This window comes from Mus caroli, unplaced genomic scaffold (genome assembly GCF_978045245.1).
Source record: "Mus caroli unplaced genomic scaffold, Mus_caroli_1 scaffold_16, whole genome shotgun sequence".
Classification (NCBI taxonomy): Eukaryota; Metazoa; Chordata; class Mammalia; order Rodentia; family Muridae; genus Mus; species Mus caroli.
In genome coordinates, this window is record NW_028227271.1 from 52,209,744 (window position 1) to 52,223,842 (window position 14,099).

A 14,099-nucleotide genomic window follows, 5' to 3' on the forward strand; every position below is an offset into this window, starting at 1 on the left:
GAAACAAAAGGTGGGTAGCTACACAAGTGTGAAGAACAGGTCACTGCTGGAACATTAGATGAGGACCTAAAATGGTTGACGTGAGAAGCATAACAATTGAGAATCCTTATTGTGAAAATCTGGAGAAAGTTATCCTTGGACAAATAAATTCTCTGAATGAAGAAATGTTTTTCCTTGCAAAATACAAAGTGGGAGGGGTGAGTACAAGCACATTCTTCATCCAGGGTCATTTGGCTTTCAGCATCATAGATTTTTCAAAAGGTGTTCACTATACCACGTTTCTAAGTGGTATGTTTGGCTTTGTAAGTGGGAAATGCCTTGATGTGAAAAGGTACAACCATTTTTTAAGTAAAATGTAATTGAAGCATCATCAGGTTTTAAAACAAAGATACAACTCATAACTTACATATACATAATGCCCATAACTGTAAGAAAGAACTGAATACAAATGATAACATCTACATTCTAATCCCCATTCCCAACTGTGATGATTAATTTAATGTGTTGACATGGCCATGCTAAGAGATGCTTAGATAGCTGATAAAACATTATTGTGAAATGTGTCTAGAAAGGGATTTCCGACATCAAGTAGACAGGATAATGAAGGTTTCCCCCACCAATCTGACTATCACCCAACCTGTCCTAGTTTCACTTCTGTTGCTGTGATTAAAAAAACCAAAAACAAAACTTGACCCTGCCTGCCAAAAAGCAACTTAGGAGCCAAAGGTTTAGCTTATAGTTCTAGGCTACAACTCATCACCTCAGCAAAGTCATGGCAATAGGAACTTCAGATAACTGGTCACATCAAACCAGAACCAAGAGCAAGAGAAATAAACATTTCCAGGCTTTTCCTGTTCAACATGATGGGTCAACATCTCTACTTTTTTATACATCAGGACCCTCTATATAAGGAATAGTGCTACCCATACTGGACCAGATCTTCCCACATCAATTAATTAAGGCAATCACTGAGACTCTTTTCAGATGATTCTGTGTTGTGTTGTGTTAACTATTAAAGCTAGCTATCATACAACTTAATGGGGGAAGTAGGTTGGGAAAGAAGTAATTCATTATGACTCTCTCTCTCACCCTCTTCCCTCTCCCTCTCCCTCCCCGTCCCCCTCTCCCTTTCCTTCTCTTCACTATTCCTTCTCCTCTCTTTTGAAGTTGGACACTCATATGTCACTGCTCTTAGACCCATGGTTCTTCTGACTCTCAGGACTGCAGAGCTGATGACATCATCAGCCCCAAATGTTCTTGGGCCTTCATATTTGTATTGGAGCCAGGATACTCAAGCCTTCCACTTACATACAGCAGGTCACAGGACTTAACAGTTTCCATAGTCACGTGAACAAATTCTTCTTAAGTTCTTATCTAAAATTCTACATTTGCTATTGCTTCTGCTTCTCTGGAGAGGTAAATGATCTTTTCTCTAAGCTTCTTTTTGAGTAGGTCAAATTAACAAAACGGTTTTTACCCATTTGCTTCACAGAAGTATGAAGAACAAAAGATAAACTGTTTTTAACTCTGAGGACACAATCTTAATGAGGTGCCACTCATTTTTTTATAAGGGACTATAATGTTTTCTTCAAATAAAAAATGTTAATATACACAAATAGGACAGTAAAAGTCAACCATAAATATCACCATAATAAAAGAACTCATATTAATATTTTAATACCTACATATATTTTATGAATATATAATTTAATTCTCCCCAGATGGCTGAACCATCCATCTTGTAATCTGTTACTAGAAATGCTAAGCATGTTGCAAATGCCATTACTGCTTACTGCCTTGCTTTGGTTCTTTCTGTTTAATTTGGGAATTATTTTAAATACAATGTTCTGATAGCTACTTATTCTTTAGTTACTATCATTATAAATGTCTAAATGCTGTACTTTCCTACGTGTTTTTAAATGTTCATAGCATAATAAGTTCTGTAAATGTATTTTAATTTTTATTAAATTTTATGTATCATGAGTATATGTGTGCAGTATGTTCATGTGACTGTGGCACATGCAGTAACAACAGGCAGAATTACGTGAATGACTTTCTGGAGTCAATGCCTCCTTTCACAATGAATTTGGGGGAGCATACTCAAGTTACCATGTTTGCCTAGCCAGATCTTTTACCCACTGAGCCAGATTGCCACACCTAGATAACTATATGTATTGCCATAATATCATCACATTTTAGAGCAAAGGTTTAAAGAATTCACGCATTCTAAATTCAAAAGTTTTTTATATATACATATATATGTGTACATACATATATATGTATGTATATATTTGTAACTATTAAATGCAATTATTTTTATAACTCAGAGGACCATATTGAGGCCTCATGATAGATTTTTTTTTAATTAGGTATTTTCTTCATTTCAAATGCTATCCCAAAAGTCCCCCATACCCTCCTGCCCCATTCCCCTATCCACCCACTCCAACTTCCTGGCCCTGGCATTCCCCTGTACTGAGGCATATAAAGTTTGCAAGACCAAGGGGCTTCTCTTCCCAATGATGGCCAACTAGGCCATCTTCTGATACATATGCAGCTAGAGACACGAGCTCCAGGGTTACTGGTTAGTTCATATTGTTGTTCCACCTATAGGGTTGCAGACCCCTTTAGCTCCTTGGGTACTTTCTCTAGCTCCTCCATTGGTGGCCCTGTGTTCCATCCAATAGCTGACTGTGAGCATCCACTTCTGTGTTTGCCAGGCCCCAGCATAGCCTTACAAGAGACAACTATATCAGGGTCCTTGCAGCAAAATCTTGCTGGTGTATGCAATGGTGTCAGCGTTTGGAGGCTGATTATGGGATGGATCCCCAGGTGTGGCAGTCTCTAGATGGTCCATACTTTCATCTCAGCTCCAAACTTTGTCTCTGTAACTCCTTCCATGGGTGTTTTGCTCCCAATTCTAAGAAGGGGCAAAGTGTCCACACTTTGGTCTTCGTTCTTCTTGAGTTTCATATGTTTTGCAAATTGTATCTTGTATCTTGGGTATTCTAAGTTTCTGGGCTAATATCCTTAAGTGTAATTTTTAATGTGACCTATACTGATGCCTGAAAATAATTATTTCAAGCCTGGATTAAAAACAGATGGAAATACAGGCTAAAGATATGAAAGCAGTTTAGCTGGGATAGTCCCACTAACTAACACCTTTTTAATGTTCTATTCTTCAGGTACATCAAGAAAGAAATCAAGATCCTATGGGAGGTTGTGAAAACACAGCTCCAATATATGACAGTATTCCCAGTGGAAAGTGGACTCCATTTTGCCATCCCCTAAACTTGAGGCTGTCTTTGCATGTTTCAAACAATAAATGAAATGTGGCAGAAATGATGTACAAAGAACTCCAGAGTCTGTGGTCTCTGAGATAAGGTAGCTTCTTTTACTCTCTAACTACACTGTCCTGGCCTAGCCATGGAAGCATGCTGGTCCAGCCTGCTGGGGCTAGGAGGTCATGTGGAAAACTGTGTGCTACTCTACAGTCAAACTCAATAGCCACGTATATGAGTGATACCCTTTTTGTATCTTGTAGAACAACTAGCCTTATGCACCAATGTAACTACATAAGAAACCCTGAGAAAAACCAGCCATGAAACCTCATGGGCAACCCAAACACTCGTGATAGTTACCATTCTCTTATGATACTTGATCTGGGGACAATTTAATACTCAAGAATTATAGGAGATACTAGACATGTCTATGACACAGGTTTATTTCACTTCCACCCTAAAATGAAATATACAAGGTAGCCTAGATCAGGAAAATGAAATAATTTAAGTTTGAATGTGGATCATATATGAGCTGGTCAAAAAATCAAGGTTTGTTTGTTTCAGAAAGAAATAAACAAGATCAAGTCACATTTATTAATATATTTATTAATATATAACATATATTCAGCTAAAGACAAGATGATCAAATGGCAGGAGGCTGTTCTGTTGTGCACACTGCCATCAACATCTGTCTTCCCCACTACTTTTTGTTGCGCATGACTGTGGTGCCCACTCCCAAGCATGAGGCATCTCAGGGATCCAGATACAGTTGCTGTGAGGAGATAAGTTAGCAGATGTGAAGGTTTCCAGAATACTCCATAATACAATTGTAACTAACATCATGTCAATAAAATATGCAATATTATAAACGTACATGAACAAGCTGTAACTGCAAAAGTGTATTTCAATAAAACTACATAATTCAGTGAGATAAAAATTTCCCCTTGTGAATACACATTATCTCTAGAGTGTACTAGTATAATTACCTTTCTATTCTATTTTTCATGTTATCTGCTGAGATAGGTTTAAAGAATTCAAGCAAAAAAACTTTAAAAAAATTTAAAGCATTCTAAATTCAAAGGTGAACTTCAAAGTTATGGTGGAGATATATTTGTTTACCAAGACATGAAGATATTATATTTTATTGAACTTTTGTAAAGTGATTTACATTTTTTAAATATTTTGACACATCTACTATGAGTTTCTATGCTCTAGAACTCCAAACAAAGTAAACATGGTTCTGAGCACACTGAAATTGGGTTAATTGACACCAGATATCACCAGATATACTTTTCTATCACAATTCACTTTTGATGATATTTTCATCATTTGATTTTCAAGTCAACATGTATAGACTAAACTCTTGGAATGGATGAATCCTCTGTAAAGAGGCTCTCAACAATTACAAAAATAACTCTATGTTTAAAGATAAATATCTCAGTATTTTTAATTTTGCTATACCATGAAATGTTTTTTTAAAAAAATCATATAGCTTTAAGCAATTTTGTTGGCTTTTTCTGTACTGCAATTTCTAATTCCTTTTTAATAAGAAAGTGAAATGTAGATGAGATTATAACTATTCTTTATAGTTTTCTTGTGTATATGCTTTTGAGGTTTTTTAAATAATGAGTCTGTTTTGCTATGCAATGAGATAAGTAAAAGATAAACCCTTAAACAGCATTCAAGAGTATAAAAGTTTTCCATGGAATTTACCTCAACCATTAAAATAGCAAAATTCACAGTAGGCAAAGGATGGGTTCCAAGAATGTTGGATAAATCCAGGCAAGAAAATGCAAGTTTTATTATAATTAAAGGATAAGACAATTGGAGCCAAGTGACTAGGCTTCTTATTTAAGCGGTTAGTAGGGAGGCGCTGTCATTCACTGAAATAGGAACTTCTAGGTGGGGAGCAACTAAGATGGAGATAGTAATTAGGTACCAAATTGCTGCATCTGTAAACAGGTGAGGTGGCCTAGCATCCCATCCCATCACTAATGCTCTATCAACTAATTAAAGCCATAATCATTTCTGGTTTTATAAAACCAGCCCATTTGTTGTTTGAGCATGCCTACTTGGTCTAAAACTGTTTCTTGATTGCATTGTGTCTGACACTCTATGTTGCTAGTAAGGCACCTCTTTTCTAATATCAAGCAGGCTCAGAGGCCCTGACCTGGAAGCCCTGATGGAAACACCATTAGGTGTGAAAAGTGAGTTCCATTCTGCATCTCTGTAGTGGCTCCTCTTAATGGGTAGCAATGTAATATTCATTAAAAAGAATTCAGACTTCAATCATTCTAATGATCAAGAAACTTCTTTCATCAATGCATAATAGAACAAAAAGATTGATTTTCATAGGAATGACTTTCAACATTTTTCCATTTCTCTATAAAAAATAAATCTGCTCAGAATCATATAAAGTGCAACCTACTCAATTCTGCCTGGAAACAGAAGGTAGGTTTTTATACTATTTTCTTCCCTTCACTTCTATAGTCAAGTTAAAATATTCTATTCTCTGGTGAAATTTGGCAAAATCACCTTCAATTTAAAGTCCCTGACTTCTCAATATAATGTCATTTTTAAATAGACATTTGTTACAAGCAGTGCCTCATGTAGCTCCTTTCCTCCTGGTGAGAAGTGCAGTAGAGATAAGAATCTAATAGCCCTCAATATCATATTTCCATTGCCTACTTGCATTCCCTACAAATTAACAAATGATTAATTAACATTTTGCTGAGTGTCAACAAAGCCCACAAACCCTCAGCAGAATAGGACTTATCCACAAATATCTACCTCGATCGAGTACTAAACGAATGTGAGCCACTTTAGATTATAAGACTTATCTCACACTGTGAAGATAGACTCTAGGTAGACTTGAAGCTTAACCTGTTTACAAAGGTAGGAGAGAAGAAATAGAGTGGCCCACGGATGTCACAAGCTCAGTCATTCCTAATTAGAGTAGCACATTCTGTCACCCACACTTAGTGAGCCAGTAATGAAGATGGGAGTAAGTCAATGGAGCCTATGGATATTGAGGCTAATGCAGCTAAGAGCAACTCATATGGGTTCCCCCTTTCACAAGCCATTTGAGCATACGGAGATGGGGGCAGAATCTGTGTTGAAATGTATAATGCTAGCTGGGCAGTGGTGGTGCACGCCTTTAATCCCAGCACTCAGGAGGCAGAGGCAGATGGATTTCTGAGTTCGAAGCCAGCCTGGTCTACAGAGTGAGTTCCAGGACAGACAAACCCTGTCTCAACGCCCCCCTTCAAAAAGAAAGAAAGAAAGAAAGAAAGAAAGGAAGGAAGGAAGGAAGGAAGGAAGGAAGGAAGGAAGGAAGGAAGGAAGGAAGGAAGGAAGGAAGGAAGGAAGGAAGGAAGGAAGAAAGAAAGAAAGAAAGAAAGAAAGAAAGAAAGAAAGAAAGAAAGAAAGAAAGAAAGAAAGAAAGAAAGAAAGGTACAATGCTAAAGATTGGCAGATTGGAGGAATGAAAAATTGAAAACCCTGACAATTAGAAATAATTTGTGGATTGTTCCAAAATCACAGAGAGATGGGTAGCAGAAAGTAATCTTTCAAAGAAATAAAGAGTAATAAAATTCTTCAACTGGCTTCATTGAGAAAGCTGTCTATAAAGTCACATAGCAGAAACGCAGGAGAAGACATTTCCAGGCACAGCTGGCTGCAAAAGCCCAAAAGCAGCCACCAAAGCTTGGCTTCTCTTTACATCTCTGCTATGTCTTTCGTGATCACTGGTTTTACAATGAGACTTTACCTGGCAACCCCAGGTGTCTAGACTGACGTAGTACTTATTGGCAAAAACAGCGGGATGAAAAGAACCATGCAGTTATCCCCAAAGTTGTCACACACATCCATTGGCTATCACTGACACCACTTGGATCGTGTGACTATCCTTCTAGTCCTGGCATTGTGTTGTTCTGACTGCTGAGTCTTCAGTATTTTTCCACAGATGAGAAATTCATCTGAAATGAGGAGGTGGTTCCTGTGGGAAGAAATGACACTTTACTAGGAGCAGCTAGGTTGGTAAAACAACAGGGTCCACAACACCTCTCAAGCAATAGCTGGATCACAGGAATGGGGACTTCTAAGCAGAGATATTTTCACCATTTTTTGCCTTGAAACTTAAAATCTCTAAAAAAAAAAAAAAAAAAAGCTCTAAAGAAAAGAGGCTGAACAAGCAATGAGTGCAGCAGATCAGGGGAACAAACACAAAACAATAGAACTCCTGTCACTGTGCTCACTGCCCAGAGCAAGCTCATGGGGAGCTTCTCTACACACACACACACACACACACACACACGAGTCACATACACACCATACACACACATAGTCATATACACACACATATATACACAGACACACAGTCACAAACACGCACACACACACACCCCTAATCACCTCAGAAAGGGAACCCCAACAGGCCAAAGTAACAATTGCACCAAAACCCAGTTGATCAACCTGAGGGGTTTTGCTGGGGCTGCTTCTGGAAGAGCACGAATAGTGGGTTACTTATTGGAGTTGCTGCATCACCCAAAATCCACGCCAAGTTAGGTGATGACTCAGGAAAGCTTCAACCCTGGAGTTTTCTACACAACATAAAGGCAGCTTGTCAGGTCCAAAAATCTCTTCTCTGTAGCTAGGCTGGTCAAAGTCGCATTCCTATGCAGATTATGGCTTCTATAAAGCTATAGGGAGGACTTCAAAACCCTTGCATGTTTAGAGACTGGTCTACATGCAGACATGCAACCTTTGCTTACCTGCTGGGTGTGGTGAGCTCTCCTCTTCTCTCCTGCAGGGAACATTTACTTCTGAGGAGACTGCTGTAAAACACCCCATCATACCAGCACCACCAAAACAGACAGGTTTCCTTCAAGTCTCATTCATCACACAGCACACAACCCTTCCCTTAATCCGAGGCTGCATTGTAGTAGGGCTCCCCAAGAATCAGGGAAGAGAAAAACAGCTGCACGGGCTAACCTGTGTCTTTAAGTAAATGTGACATCTCTCCTGCAGTGTGTTTATTCTTCCTCCTCTCAAGTTAATATCCCACCCTGTAGTTAAAAAATAACCAATCAAGTTATAGGTCTCCATGCCCAGGGGACAGAGAAACACCAATCATACATGAAGCCCTGCTCACTGTTCTTTCCAACAGAAGTTTTGGTGAGGCTGCTAACATAATCAAAAGCTGTTTGCTTAGAGAAGCCTCAGGGTCCATTTCTTTAATCAGAATCCCAAAATATTTTTCTTTTTTTTTTTTTTAATAATGAAAGTATTGTTAAATTTATTAAACCTTGACAATGTAATTGTAGGAATACATAAAATGAGTTCTGAAACAAGAGCCTATAAACTTCTTTAGCAGGAAAAACATTTAAAAATCTATACAGAACCAAAATGCATACATAGACACATACAAACACACAACGAGTGCTTCTATTTAACGTGTGCGTACATTCACACATTTTTTTTTATTTTTAATATTTTTATTACATATTTTCCTCAATTACATTTCCAATGCTATCCCAAAATATTTTTCATTCCTCATGTCTGTGAGAATTGAAAAGAGGATGATTCCCCTACCCTGCAGGTAAAAACCATCCTGTGTTCTACTTTCTATGTTCTACTCATTCAAGGGAGGTCCAGTGGAGTACACAAAGGATGCTGATGGGAGCTAGGATGATAGGATCCATCCATGGCAAAGTTCCTAGTGTTCTGTCTTTCTCAGGGCCAGCCAAGCTTTCCCACTCTTAGTTGTAGGCACTACCTTCGACTTCTATAGTGGCTTCTATGTCTGATCCTATGTAGAGCGACATCATCAACTACCTTGTTCTTACGGGTGTAGGTAAAGCTCACAGCAAGACTGAGCTCAGTCTATTCTTTCAGGTTGTAACAAAGGAAAGAAAATGATAGTTTCCATGGTGACAGTGGACACAGGGAAGAGACTGTTCCCAAATCAATGAGATCTTGACCAACTGATTCACCAGGAGGCCAAGACAGAGCAAGAAACCCCTACTGCTGCTTCCTGGGGCAAACTGAATCTCAAGCTTTGACTATGCCCATCTTGGTACTAGTAGGCTACAGTTTCATTTCTTTAACCAGAAAAGAACACTTCCTTAATAATATAAGAATATCATTTCTTCTTTATGTTAAAAGCAAGGAATTTACCAACTAATTTTTGAAGATATTTCTACAAGTTTTCTAGCTTTAGTACTGGGACTATCGTTCTTACTTTTTCTTTTGTAACTTTATGACCCAGATACATTTTTACGTGAAAGAATGAAGTCCTTAGAATGTAAGTAATAGAATATAAATATAAACTGTATAAGCTCACACAGGAAGGTCAAAACCAAAGAGACTTAGATGTAAACAGTACTAGTTCTTGGTGTCCTAGACTTAAAGCTGATCTTCCTAGTCCTTTGCTTTACTAAGTATTAAGAAGACTTGAAACTAATTCTATCCACTAGTCTTTGTCTGGCTGTATGAATGAAACATCTCACTAAGTGACACTGTCTTATTTAGGTAGTCTTTCTTTTCCTATTTGGAAGACAGTTATGAGGTAAAGAGGAGATAAGCAAGCTGCCCCTAGTACCACAAGGATCAGGCATGTGGTACCTCCTTGACCGTTGCCAGTGCTGTGGACATTCCAAGACCCCATCATAATTTCCTAGTAAGGCTCAAGCAGAAGAATTTGCCAAATTTTCATCAGCTCTAGGGTAACTTCATACCCTGGAGACATCTTTCCCCATACATCCACCAAAGCCCATTAGCTGCTCCCCTACTTGACCACAGGAAAAGTCACAATGTGTGCATATCTTCCACCTTGCAGGGATGGAACCCCACCAGCCCTAACACATTACATCAACGGTGAGATTTGAGGGAGTCGTTACAGGGTGGTGCATAAGAAGCCACCCAATTTCCTATAAACTAGAAATGGAAACCCAAAGCACTTCTTTTGGATCTCTGTCAATCTACTCAGTACTACTTTAAGATATAGATTGTAATACAAAAAAAAAAAGCTCTGTGCACATCTGCACTTCTGCTCCTGTTTTGCCTAACTTCTCTACTCCTTTTGACAACCAGTTAGGAGACAAAAGAGTTAAGAGTTCTGAATCACTTTCAAGGCCAGGACTTTCTTTATATTATGTCCTTTTTATTCTAGGATAGATGATCAGATAGCTGCCAAGGAATAAGACATAAGAGGATGGGAAACTGAAGCCAGTTTAACATGATCATCAGTGTGTCCCCATTTATATCTGGGTGTTTACATCAAGGGCTGACCAGTGTTATTGATGGTACCTTTAACTCTTTATTTGAAGTTGTTGCCTCATTTGGAAGGAGCTAGCCACATTAAAACTCATATGTTGAAATTTGGATACAAAAAAAATCATGTGTGTAAAATGATATTTTCCTTACCGCATTGTATTTATTCTTCCCTTTACAAATGGACATCAAAGGGAAGTCCTTGGATGACCCACTCTGGCTCAGCTCTGCATGAACCATAGCTTCTCTGATAAGAGAGAGATTTTTAAAGCCACTGAAGAAAAACAAATAATATCTTCACCCTAATACAATTAAATAAGCTAGGGAGGGGGAAGAAGCATTTTGGGGAAGAAGGTGAGCAGCCATATGAAGCATCTCTACCAAGAATAAATATTTATGGATTTGTCTATTGATGGGAAGCTCTAGTTCCTGCGTGCACTCCGGCCTGTGTGGTCTCCAAATACTTCCCATGAATTCACATTGCTGGGCAAGAAGTCATTAAGCATTATGTCCAGAACAGCTGTTGCCTGAAGACCTTTCATGGTGTTCTATAGAAAAGGTCTCACACTGTGCCGATGAAGAAAATTCATATTAAGTGAGAGTTTCAATCAGGGGAAACAAATAATACTGCCAAAGGTCTTTAAACTCTGCCTCACATCACTGCTGCAGACAAAATCAATAGGTTACATCCAAAATGAGATCACAATCATCAAAGAGACTCAGCCCCAGGGTCAGAAAACAGAATATTATTACCTAGCCACCCCTGAAGTCTCAGCCGACTCTGAAGCTCACGTGCATGTTCCTCACTCCCTCAGTTTCCTAGGCCTGATCTCAGCCTCACAGTCACACGTGTGAGCCATCCTGGACACAGACGCTGGGCACACCAATCCCATCACCGCTGTGCTAACACCATGCATTTCTATGTAGCAAGACTCTGCCTATGCCCAAGATTGCCAATCCAGACCCAGAGATGATTCTCAAGATCTCCCTACCTGGTCATGCTTGGACTACACCAGTGAACTGAAGTTCCCAGAAAAAAAAAAAAAAAAAAAAGTCACATCTCTGTTAAACTTTCCACAAGGCTGGGTAACTGAGCAGAACTTATGTCAATGTAGAGAGCTGGAATATTGTCAATTCACAGTCAAATTATCTTGAGTTAGCTTAGCCTCATAAATACCTAGCTGTTGCCTAACTCTGTGTGACTTAACATCTTTGAAACTATTAGGTAAACCCTTCTGGAATGTACAAACAAGACACCCTAGCTTACACCGACCCAAGGACTAAGAATATCATCAGATATCCCTGAGGCCTAAAACAGAGATTTTTCCAACTTTATTGTAGGTTATCTGCTTGACGATTCTACCAGTATATAGTAAATGTGCCCTGATAATGAACTCTTTGGACTACTATTATAACACTTCAGAAAACTTACCATTTTTGGAACACTGTATTAGAGTCACTTGGATCAATGTTTCCAGGCCATAGTCACTGACATTAAGCTGTGTAATAAACTATCACTTGTTCTGTTTTAGAAGAATGTTGTGCTTCTTACATCGACAGTAGTTGTGGGGAAGATGACAGCTCCACCTAGGGCTAATCCCAAATAACTGATCTTTTTCTGTGTAGCAGCCTGAGGAGGCAGGCAAATCATGTGAAAAACAGATCAGAAAAGAGCCAAAAAAGAAGTTTGGCCTGAAATACAGTGCTCTGGCACAGTAACCACCTTATCTTGATATTACTGATCCATATTCCATCGTTCTGTGCTTCCTAAATATCCTGCACCATTCACTCCAAGGGAAGAGGAAACCATTGAATACACAAAGCAATTTGTATAAATTCAAAAGGTTTGGGAGTGTGTTACTCATGTTGTTGGGTCTTCAGATTCCTGTAACTGTGACTCTGATATACACAAATCTTATATCTTTTTCTATTCTGCTTCTTCACAATTCATGAAGAGCACAGTCTTTGAGTCTGTGGTAGCATAGGGTCTCCCATCTTCATGGTGGTGCTAATAAAATTGGTTGAGAGAGTAGCAAGCCGTTCTGTATAGCCCAGATCACAGCCTGATGCCTAATCATTCTTTCTCTGTGTGATACTCAGTTGGGGTTTTTTTTTTCCTGCTCTGCCTTCATCTTGCCTACATCAAAGGATTCCAAGCTCAGCCCTGTTAAAACTACTGTCAAAGAATGAACAGTGGAAAATGCCATGTGCTGATGCTGCCTTCCAGATCCAAGGCAAAGCTGAACATACTCCCATGTCTCTGCCAAGCCTTTTCATGCCCCAGTGCAGCCTACAGCTTGGGCAGCCCAGATAGATCTGGCTTATAAGTTAGAAAATAATGTGCTCATCATTATAGTCTGGAAGAAAGTCATTTTCCAAGGTGTTTTTAAAATAATTTCGTGTCACTCAACAATGGAAAATATAATGTTTGTATTCTTAAATAAAAAGTGCCTGAAATTTCTTTTATGAGCTAATCTGTTTCTACTTCTAAAATGATCTTTATGGTATTCAAGGTCAAATGATGGTGTTTATTTCCAAGGTAAAATGAAGAAGCAAAAACCCAGACTTGACTTTTCATCAGTGTGCTATTTATCAGTTATTTTAAAATTAAATTAAAAAGAAAATAAAGGAAAGAAAGATCAAACTGGTTTAAACACTCCTCAACAGTGGCGTGGATATACAGGGAATGTTCATATGTGTGATGTGTATATATCCTACACCTCTGAATATCTACAATGAATAGATCACAGGCATTTGATAGCTTCAAGTTTTGCTGGTTGGACCTTTATCACTGAAAAGTCAAAGAGGAGTCACCGTGACAACCACTGGGTGAAAAAAGAGCTTTATTACAGAAAACAATATCTGATTCCATCATCCAGGAGGCTCATCAAGTTCTTCTGTTCAGGCTATTGATAGTAAACACTAATTTCCTGACTTTACCTACAAGAAGGCTTCCTGAGTAGACCCATGATAAGAAGCAATGCAAAGAAATCTTCTAACTCTTTATAAACCCAAGAGCTCCTGGCAAGTGTTCAAAATTAGGGAGAAAGAGCAGGCACAGTGATTCATACCTATAATTTCAACACTTGAGCAATGACAGGCAGGCAGATCAAGAGTTCAAGATCATCCTCCACTGCATAGCAAATTTGAAGTTAGACTATACTGAGACTCTGCATTTTAGAAATCATTAGAATGAAGGAAAAGAAAACACAAGGAACCAAAGCTGAAGAAATGTGCACATAGAGTTCAATATATATATTTGTTCATATATATATATATATGAATGAAAAGAATAATAAATAAGGTGAGAAGGGACAGAGGCCTGGGAAACCAGAAAGGCAAAAGCTACCTGGTGGTTTAATACAGGGAAAGGAATATTTTTCTTGAGAACATTTCTTTCCCCACTTTTTTGGAGGTTGAAAGACATATGTGATAAAACAAAGACATAACCAAGTCGACAAGGAATTCAAGTCTAATCAGATTTAGGAAGAGCAAATGATATCTCTGGAGTAGGGAAATGGGAAAATTCGGTTTTACAGAGTGTATCTG

The 14,099-nt window shown here is 38.5% G+C and overlaps 1 long non-coding RNA gene across 1 annotated transcript; it reads right to left on the minus strand.

Annotated features, from left to right (window-relative positions):
• Positions 1 to 3,909: 3,909 nt before the first annotated feature.
• Positions 3,910 to 8,269, minus strand: LOC115029387 (uncharacterized). Its single transcript, XR_003834938.1, has 3 exons — positions 8,051 to 8,269; positions 7,048 to 7,275; positions 3,910 to 4,050 (listed from the first exon to the last, which is right to left on the minus strand). It is a non-coding gene; the product is annotated as an uncharacterized LOC115029387 (long non-coding RNA).
• Positions 8,270 to 14,099: the final 5,830 nt, after the last annotated feature.